Genomic DNA, 9,186 nt, shown 5'->3' with positions numbered 1-9,186 from the left:
ATTACCCCCAATCCCATGAGCCCTAATCTTGTGTAACAACCTTTTATACGGCACCTTATTGAATGCCTTTTGAAAATCCAAATATACTACATTCACTGGTTCCCCCTTATCTACCCTGCTAGTTACACCTTCAAAAAACTCCAATAGATTTGTCAAACACGAATACCTTTCATAAAACCCTGTTGACTCTGCCTAATTTTCTCTCTCCCTTCTTGCTTGAATAGCGGGGTTATATTTGCGACCTTCCAATCCACAGGGTCCGTTCTAGAATCGAGGGAATTCTGGAAGATCAAAACAGAACATTTTGTGTTGGATAGTTGGGTCATCTTGCCATAGTGCACAACGATATTTAGCGTATCCTGGAGCTTACATACTGCCTCCAAAGACTATAGTCTGTGTTTCACTGAGAAACAACATTGATTACTTCTTTCTAAGAAGCTTTTCATCTCAAAATCGGTAAGAGGAATTACAAGGTGACTTAGATAAAAACAGAAAATGCTGGAAATACTCAACAAGTCGGGCAGCATCTGTGGAGAAAGAAACAGAGTTAACGTTTCAGGTCGAAGACCTTTCATCAGAACTGAAAGAATTTGAAGATTTAACAGTTTTCAAAACCAATGTATCCACTATCTCTGCAGCCACCTCTTTTAAAACCCTAGGATGTAGGCTATCAGGTCCAGGGGATTTGTCGGTTTTTAGTCCCATTAACATTTATAATACTTTTTCTTCACTAATCTTAATGACTTTAAGTTCCTCCCTCTCATTAGACCCTTGGCTCCCCATTTTTTCCAGTATGGATTTTGAGTCTTCTATTGTGAAGGCAGATATAAAATATTTGTTTAACGTCTCTGCCATTTCCTTATTCCCCATTATAATTTCTCCTGTCTCTGCCTCTAGCATTTACTTACGCTAATCTCTTCCTTTTTATATACTTGTAGAAGTTCTTACAATCTGTTTTTACAATTCTTGCTAGTTTACACTCATATTCAATTTTCTCTCTCTTTATCAATTTCTCAGTTATCCTTTGCTGATTTCTAAAACCCTCCCAATCCTCAGGCTTACTATTCTTTTTGGCAATATTATAAGCCTCTTCTTTTAATCTAATACTATTCTTAACTTCTCTAATTAGCCATGGTTGGATCACTTTTCCTGTGGAGTTTTTATTCCTCAAGGGTATGTATATTCGTTGGGAGTTATGAATTATTTCTTTAAATGTCTGCCATTGCTTATCTACCGTCATATCTTTTAATCCAATTTCTCAAACTATCTTAGCCAACTCGTCCCTCATACCTATACAATTGGCCTTATTTAAATTTAAGTTTCGAACTTAACTACATCACTCTCAAACTCAATATGAAATTCTATCATATTATGATCACTCTTCCCCACAGGATCCTTTATTATAAAATTACTAATTAATCCTGTCTCATTATACAATGCTAGATCTAAAATGGCCTGTTCCCTAGTTGGTTCCTCGACATGCAGTGAGGCCTCGCACAGCGTCAAAGCACATCATAAACATCCCATCTGACCCTGCCACAAGCACTAGTCCTTGTCAATGACACAAAAAAATTTCCTCAAGGATAATTATGCAGGCCTGTCTCAGTGGCGCTGGGAATGCTGATTGTCATTCACAATTAACCAGAGCTTTAACAGTGATAACAACAGCAGTCTTTTTAAAATGGAAGCTGTGCTTTTTCAAGACTTCACAATGGCAGCTTGGCTGTGGGAACAAGGCTACCTAACTTTGATCAGAAATTAATTTTGTTAGAGATGCTTTGAACCTGGTGTGAATTGAATGCGTCTAAAAGCTTATCAAGGGTTAAACTGAGCCGAATGCCCAAACACAGAGGGACATTTATAGTTTAATGGTTGTAAATATCAACAGTATTGTTCAACTGATCACCCTTGCTTGACAGTCCGAATTTCAAAGCCGGCGTCCTCTTCAAATGAACGATTAGTTTAAAAAAACCAGAACATTTTGTGTTGGATAGTTGGGTCATCTTGCCATAGTGCACAACGATATTTAGCGTATCCTGGAGCTTACATACTGCCTCCAAAGACTATAGTCTGTGTTTTACTGAGAAACAACATTGATTACTTCTTTCCAAGAAGCTTTTCATCTCAAAATCGGCAAGAGGAATTACAAGGTGACTTAGATAAAAACAGAAAATGCTGGAAATACTCAACAAGTCGGGCAGCATCTGTGGAGAAAGAAACAGAGTTAACGTTTCAGGTCGAAGACCTTTCATCAGAACTGAAAGAATTTGAAGATTTAACAGTTTTTAAGCAAGTACAGAGCCAGGGAAAGGGGGGGAGGGGTGGAAAGAACAAAAGGGGAGGTCTCTGATAGGGTGGAGGGCAGGAGTGATTAAATGACAAAAGGGATGATTTAAGGCAAGGAGGGTGGTAATGGGACAAGTAAAGAAACAAAGATGGGCCGAGAGGAGCTGTAAACGGCAACATCAGAACCAATGTAGAGGAGACCGCACTGTGAGCAGCTTTGGGGAGACCAAACGTAGATTGGGTGATCGCTTTGTTGAAACACCTGCACTCAGTCCACAAGGGTGACCCTGATCTCCCGGTCGCTTGCCATTTTAATTCCCCGTCCCACTCCCACTCTGACCTCTCTGTCCTTGGCCTCCCACTCTGTTCCAATGAAGCTCAACGGAAGCTCGAGGAACAGCACCTCATCTTTCGATTAGGCACTTTACAACCTTCCGGACTCAACATTGATTTCAATAACTTCAGATCATAACCGCTGCTCCCATTTTCTCAGACAGCAGGTGCTAGTAATGGTTCTGCTGTTGCCACTTGCAGCTCCTCCAGACCCATCTTTTGTTTCTTTACTTGTTATCACCCCCTCCTTGCCTTGCACCATCATCCCTTTTGTCATGCATGACTGATCGTTCATAACATTGCCTTCCTATTATAATTCAATTCTAAAACTATTTCATTTGCTAAAGCGTCTTTGCCTTCAAAAGCCTCCTAAGAAAAATGGTTCAGAAATTGCTCAGAAAAGAACGGTGAGCTCAACAGTGCTCACTGTTGTTAGTGGCGAAATCGAGGAGCAAGTTCCAACGTTCACACATGCGCAGTGAAACACTAAAATCCGGAACTTGCTCCTCCTGGTTTGCTGGTGATAGGACAGCTTCGAATTAAAGGGATATCACCCGTTGCAATCAGTGAAATCATTGAGCCAGTGCCAACTTGTTCATCTGCCCAGCTGGAAAGTAAGTAATATCACCACAAAACAGGTACGCTTAAAAATACCAGGTCTAAACTATGTTTAAACAGTACTAATGACTGCCAAACAACTAAAGATGTACATTTAAAAATGTGGAGCCTCATTACTCCTTATTTTAATAGTTTTTGGTCATTACATTTTTTTTAAATTAAAAAATTAAAAATTTTTTTTAACTTTTCCCTTCTGTCTCTTTTATTTAATTCGATTATTTTTTTTACCCTCTCTTTATTTTCGCTGTCTAATACTGTTTCTAGAATGATTTTAATGTTGTATCTTTCTCTTCCTGGATTTCACGTTGCAGCTTGCAGAATCTGTTCTCAGCTTGTCAAAAATGCTGCAATCTGGTTGGTCGAGGGGAGAGAGTGATCCTCTCACTTCTCCCATGTGTCCTAGCTTCATTTGAACTCACGCTGGGTCCTTCTCCACTTCCTATTAGAGGAACTGCACCCAGTAAAGACTGCGGTATGTTAGTGGGTTAGTATAAATCTATGGAGTGGCGAGCACTGTTGGTTCGTCGCTCGGAGCAATTTCTGCCCCCATATTATCTTTGATATAGCCTTCAGTCTCAGTCCCCTCCCCAAATTGCTTCACTTCTGCCTAGAGCCCCAATCTCCTTCTTGTCAAGGCCTTTAAGATATTCTTTTAGTTCAAGGAGCACCAACTAAATGTGTACTTGCTGTAAACAGACCCAGCAAAAAGAGTAATAGTATCATTACTACACAGAATGACTAAATTCCCCACTCACCCAAGTCAAATTTACTTTCCACATTCATATTGCTAATTCTTTCCCCTGAAGAACATTCTAAGTCCTCTATTCTACATGTAACTCTTATATCTAAATGGTTTTTGTTTTCTATCAATGTCTTCTTTTGTTTCTACCCAAAATCTTCCTCACACTCCCCACCCACTTCTCCCAGTTCATGGCATCAGCTGTACTTCAACTCTCTCACCTTGCCTACTGTAACACTGACCCTGGAACTTTCCTCCAAGCTTCCATACAGTTCATCCTATCAAGAGTTTCTCTTGTATTAGTAATATGGAGAGTGATTCTGAGATGGGCGAAGAGTTTAATTTAATGTTAGTGAGTAGCTATAAAACACAAATACAGTAGTAGAGGATGAAACAGTTTATATCACTAAATAATTTTTCCAGTCGTAATGTTATTTCTAGGTTTTGGAGTCATTCAGTACTTCGATGTAACTTATTTATTAGCCTTGCATTAAAACTGTTGGAGTTATTTTTGGAAATGTTTAGAGTTAAAATGTGTGAACTTTGCTATTGGCAATAATGGGGATGTAGATCTTTCTTATTAGACAGTTTAGGCTGAGTTGTGAGCATGTGTAGCTCATACCAGCAAGAGCATCGGACCCCTGTGTCAGCTGCAGCAGACAGAAACAGCAGGTGTGATTTCCTGTTTGAGCAGAGATACAGCTGATGGTTTCCACGTCGATCGCAAGAAACAAATCCAAGAGGACTTTAGTCAGGAGAACCAACGTGTTTCTGTGTCTTCATTCTCAATGGAATTGGTAAAGACAAGATAATCTTCCTTTTTATTGTATTAGCTATTTCAAGAATAATCATCTTAAATTTCAAAAGCTTTCACTAGATTTTACACACTCCAAACTTCAACTGACCCCATTGCTAAAGGTTTTCTTTCATTTGCAAGAAACTCTGGGTAATTACATCACTTTCTGGGATAGACCTCTGTTTCCAACAATTCTGTTTAGAGTTTCCACCAGTCTGATTTTGGTCTGTCTGGACAGTCTGTTTTTTGAATGGGATTTCTGTAAATTTCTAAACTACATACTGGACATTAAGGGAAGAATTTTAACCCCTCCCCCACCCCCACGACAGGCAGGAAAGGGTCGGGGTGGTGGTGGGGCGGGGGGGTGTTAACTTGCTAAAAATGGGAAACCTGACTCCAACCTGTTGTGAACGTGCCTACTTCCGCTTTAAATGAGACGGGTACCGCAGGGATCAGTGCTTGGGCCCCAGCTATTCACAATATATATCAATGATTTCGATGAGGGAACCAAATGTAATATTTCCACGTTTGCTGACGACACAAAACTAGGTGGGATCGTGAGTTGTGAGGAGGATGCAAAGAGGCTTCAATGCGATTTAGACAAGTTGAGTGAGTGGGAAAATACATGGCAGATGCAGTATAATGCGGATAAATGTGAAGTTATCCACTTCGGAAGGAAAATCAGAAAGGCAGAGTATTATTTAAATGGTGATAGATTGGGAAATGTTGATGTACAAAGGGACCTGGGTGTCCTTGTACACCAGTCACTGAAAGCAAACATGCAGGTACAGCAAGCAGTTAGGAAGGCAAATGGTATGTTGTCCTTCATTGCAAGAGGATTTGAGTACAGGAGCAAGGATGTCTTACTGCAGTTATACAGGACCTTGGTGAGACCACACCTGGAGGATTGTGTGAAGTTTTGGTCTCCTTACTGAAGAAAGGATATACTTGCCATAGAGGGAGTGCAGCAAAGGTTCACCAGACTGATTCCTGGGATGGCAGGACTGTCGTAAGAGGAGAGATTGGGTCGACTTGGCCTGTATTCACTCGAGTTTAGAAGAATGAGAGGGGATCTCATTGAAACATATAAAATTCTGACAGGGCTAGATAGACTGGATGCAGGGAGGTTGTTTCCCCTGGCTGGGGGGTCCAGAAAGAGGGGTCACAGTCTCAGGATATGGGGTAGGACATTTGGGACTGAGATGAGGAGAAATTTCTTCACTCAGAGGGTGGTGAACCCGTGGAATTCTCTACCACAGAAGGCTGTGGAAGCCAAGTCACTGAATATATTTAAGAAGGAGCTAGATAGATTTCTAGACACAAAAGATATCATGGAGAATGGGGAGAGAGCAGGAATATTGTATTGAGATAGAGGATCAGCCATGATCATTTGAATGGCGGAGCAGGTTCGTAGGGCCAGATGGCCTACTCCCGCTCCTATTTTCTATGTTTCTATGGGTTGGGGGGGGTGCGGAAACCCCCCCCCCAACAGCGATATCTCCCCCCAGCCGGAAGAGATGTCTGGTGTATAATACGTCCACCCAAATACAGATGGGCATTTATAATAGGATGATAATGACGGAATGATGTCATATAATATATTTCCCATCATTTTTGCCCTAGCAACATGAGTGTCAGGAAAGGCCTTATGTTGCAAGTGACTAGTGTTGCTATGGGCCGCAGGAAGGTTTTAAAAATTAATTGGCCCCTTTAACCAACATCACAAACAGATTTTGGTCATTTATCTCGTTGCTGTTTGTGGGACCTTGCTGTGCACAAATTAGCTGTCACGTTTCTACATTACAACAGTGACAACACTTCAAAAAGTACTTAATTGGCTGTAAAGTGCTCCCCCGCTCTTTCCCTGTAGCCCTGCAAATTTTTCTTCTTCAGGTACCTATCTAATTCCATTTTGAAAACCACAATTGACCCTGCTTCCACCACCCTTTCAGGCAATGCATTCCAGATCCTAACCCACTCGCTGCATAAAAAAGTTTTTCGTCAAGTCGCCTTTGGCTCTTTTGCCAATTACCTTAAACCTATGTCCTCTGGTTCGCGACCCTTCTACCAGTGGGAACAATTTTTCTTTATTTACTTTGTCTAGACCCTTCATGATTTTGAACACCTCTATCAAATTTCCTCTCAACCTTCTCTCCTCTAAGGAGAACAATCCCAGCTTTTCCAGTCTATCCACGTAACTGAGGTCCCTCATCCCTGAAACCATTCTAGTAAATCTTTTCTGCACCCTCTCTAAGGTTTTCACATCCTTCCTAAAGTGCGGTGCCCAGAATTGGACACAATACTCCAATTGTGGCCGAACCAGTGTTTTATTAAGGTTCAACGTAACATCCTCGCTTTTGTACTCTATGCCTTTATTTATAAAGCCCAGGATCCCGTATGCCTTCTTAACCGCTTTCTCAACCTGTCTTGCCACCTTCAACAACCTGTGTACATATAGGTCTCTCTGTTCCTGCACCCCCTTTAGAGTTGTACCCTTTAGTTTATACTGCCTCTCCTTATTCTTCCTACCAAAATGTATCATTTCTCACTTCTCTGCGTTAAATTTCATCTGCCATGTGTCTGCCCATTTCACCAGTCTGTCTATGTCCTCCTGACGTCTGTTACTATCCTCCACATTGTTTACTACATTTCCGAGTTTCATGTCATCTGCAAACTTTGAAATTATACCCACTATACCCAAGTCCAGATCATTAATATATATCAAAGTGAGCAGTGGTCCTAATACTGACCCCCTCCAGTCTGAAAGACAATCATTCACCATTACTCTCTGCTTTCTGTCCCCTAGCCAATTTTGTATCCATGCTGCCCTTGTTCCTTTAATCCCATGGGCCTTAATTTTGCTAAAAATGATTATGTGTTACTATATCAAATGTCTTTTGAAACTCCAATAAACACATCAACTGCACTACCCTCATCAACCCTCTCAGTTACTTCATCAAAGAACTCAATCAAGTTAGTCAAACATGATTTTTCTTTAACAATTCCATGCTAACTTTAATTTATTAGCTGATACTTTTCCTAGTGCCAATTAATTTTGTCCCGGATTATTGTCTCTAAAAGTTTCCCCATCACCGACATTCGGCTGACCGGGTGACCTTTCTACTTTGAGTACTGCCAAACTTTTAAGTACCTCCTCTTTATCTATTTTCTTCCTTTCCAATATCGCTACTACCTCCTCCTTTACTGCTACATTGGCAGCAACCTCTTCTCTAGTGAAGACCGATCTGAAGTATTCATCCAGTACCTTAGCCATGCCCCCTGCCTCCACCAGTAGATCCCCTTTTTTTGTCCCTAATCGGTCCCACCCTTCCTTTCACTATCCTTTTACTATTTATATGTTTATAATAAACTTTTGGGTTCCCTTTTATGTCAGCTGGTAATCTATTCTCATACTCTCTCTTTGACCCTCTTATTCCCTTTTTTAGATCGCCTCTGCACTTTCTGCATTCAACCTGGTTCTCTAATGAATAATGAACCTTACATTCTTCGTAAGCCTCCATTTTCTGTTTCATTTTAATTTCTATGTCTTTAGTCATCCAGGGAGCTCTAGCTTTGGATGCCCTTCCTTGTAGGAATGTGTCTACTCTGTACCCAAACCATCTCCTCCTTGAAGGTCTCCCATTGTTCAATTACTGTCTTGCCAGTAAATTTTTGATTCTAATCCACCTGGGCAAGATCCCTTTTTAGCTTACTGAAATTAGTCCTCCTCCAGTTAAGTATTTTCACATTTAATTGATCGTTTTCCCTTTCCATAAGTATTCTAAATCTAATGATGTGGTGATCACTATTCCCCAAATGCTCCCTCAATGAAACATGCTCCACCTGCCCCACTTCAATCGCCAGAACTAGATCCAGCACTGTTTCCTTCCTCATTGGGCTGGAAACACATTGTTCAAGAAAGTTCTCATATACATTTCAGGAACTCCTCCCCCTCTTTGCCGTTTACACGGTTACTGTCCCAGTCTGTATTGGGATAATTGAATTCCCCCATAATCACTACTCTATAGCTCTTGTATCTTTCTGTAATTTTCCTGCAAATTTGCTCCTCTATATCCTTCCTACTATTTGGTGGCCTATAGTATACACCTAGTAACGTAATAGCTCCTCTATTGTTCCTTAATTCTAACCAAATCGATTCTGTCTTTGACCCTTTAACTATATCATGCCTTTCCAGTGCTGTAATAGTTTCTTTGATCAATACTGCCACCCCCTTCCTCTCCTTTCTTTCCTTCTCTATCTTTCCTGAATACCTTGCAGCCAGGAATATTAAGTACCCAATCCTCCCCTTCTTTGAGCCAGGTCTCTGTTATTGCCTCTATATCATAGTCCCATTTGGCGACTTGAGCCTGCAGCTCACCAACCTTAGTTACCACGCTATGTGCATTAACTCTTA

The 9,186-nt window shown here is 40.9% G+C and overlaps 1 protein-coding gene across 1 annotated transcript in view; it reads right to left on the bottom strand.

Annotated features, from left to right (window-relative positions):
* Nucleotides 1-1,908: 1,908 nt before the first annotated feature.
* Nucleotides 1,909-9,186, bottom strand: part of dclre1b (DNA cross-link repair 1B) — an 86,489-nt gene continuing 79,211 nt past the window's right edge. The window contains exon 8 of the mRNA XM_068007310.1: nucleotides 1,909-2,204. The gene's annotated coding sequence lies outside the window, so the exon portion shown is untranslated. The remainder of the gene's footprint in view (nucleotides 2,205-9,186) is intronic.

Source organism: Heptranchias perlo, chromosome 27 (assembly GCF_035084215.1).
Source record: "Heptranchias perlo isolate sHepPer1 chromosome 27, sHepPer1.hap1, whole genome shotgun sequence".
In the NCBI taxonomy this organism is placed as follows: Eukaryota; Metazoa; Chordata; class Chondrichthyes; order Hexanchiformes; family Hexanchidae; genus Heptranchias; species Heptranchias perlo.
This window is presented reverse-complemented; position numbering and strand designations above follow the sequence as displayed.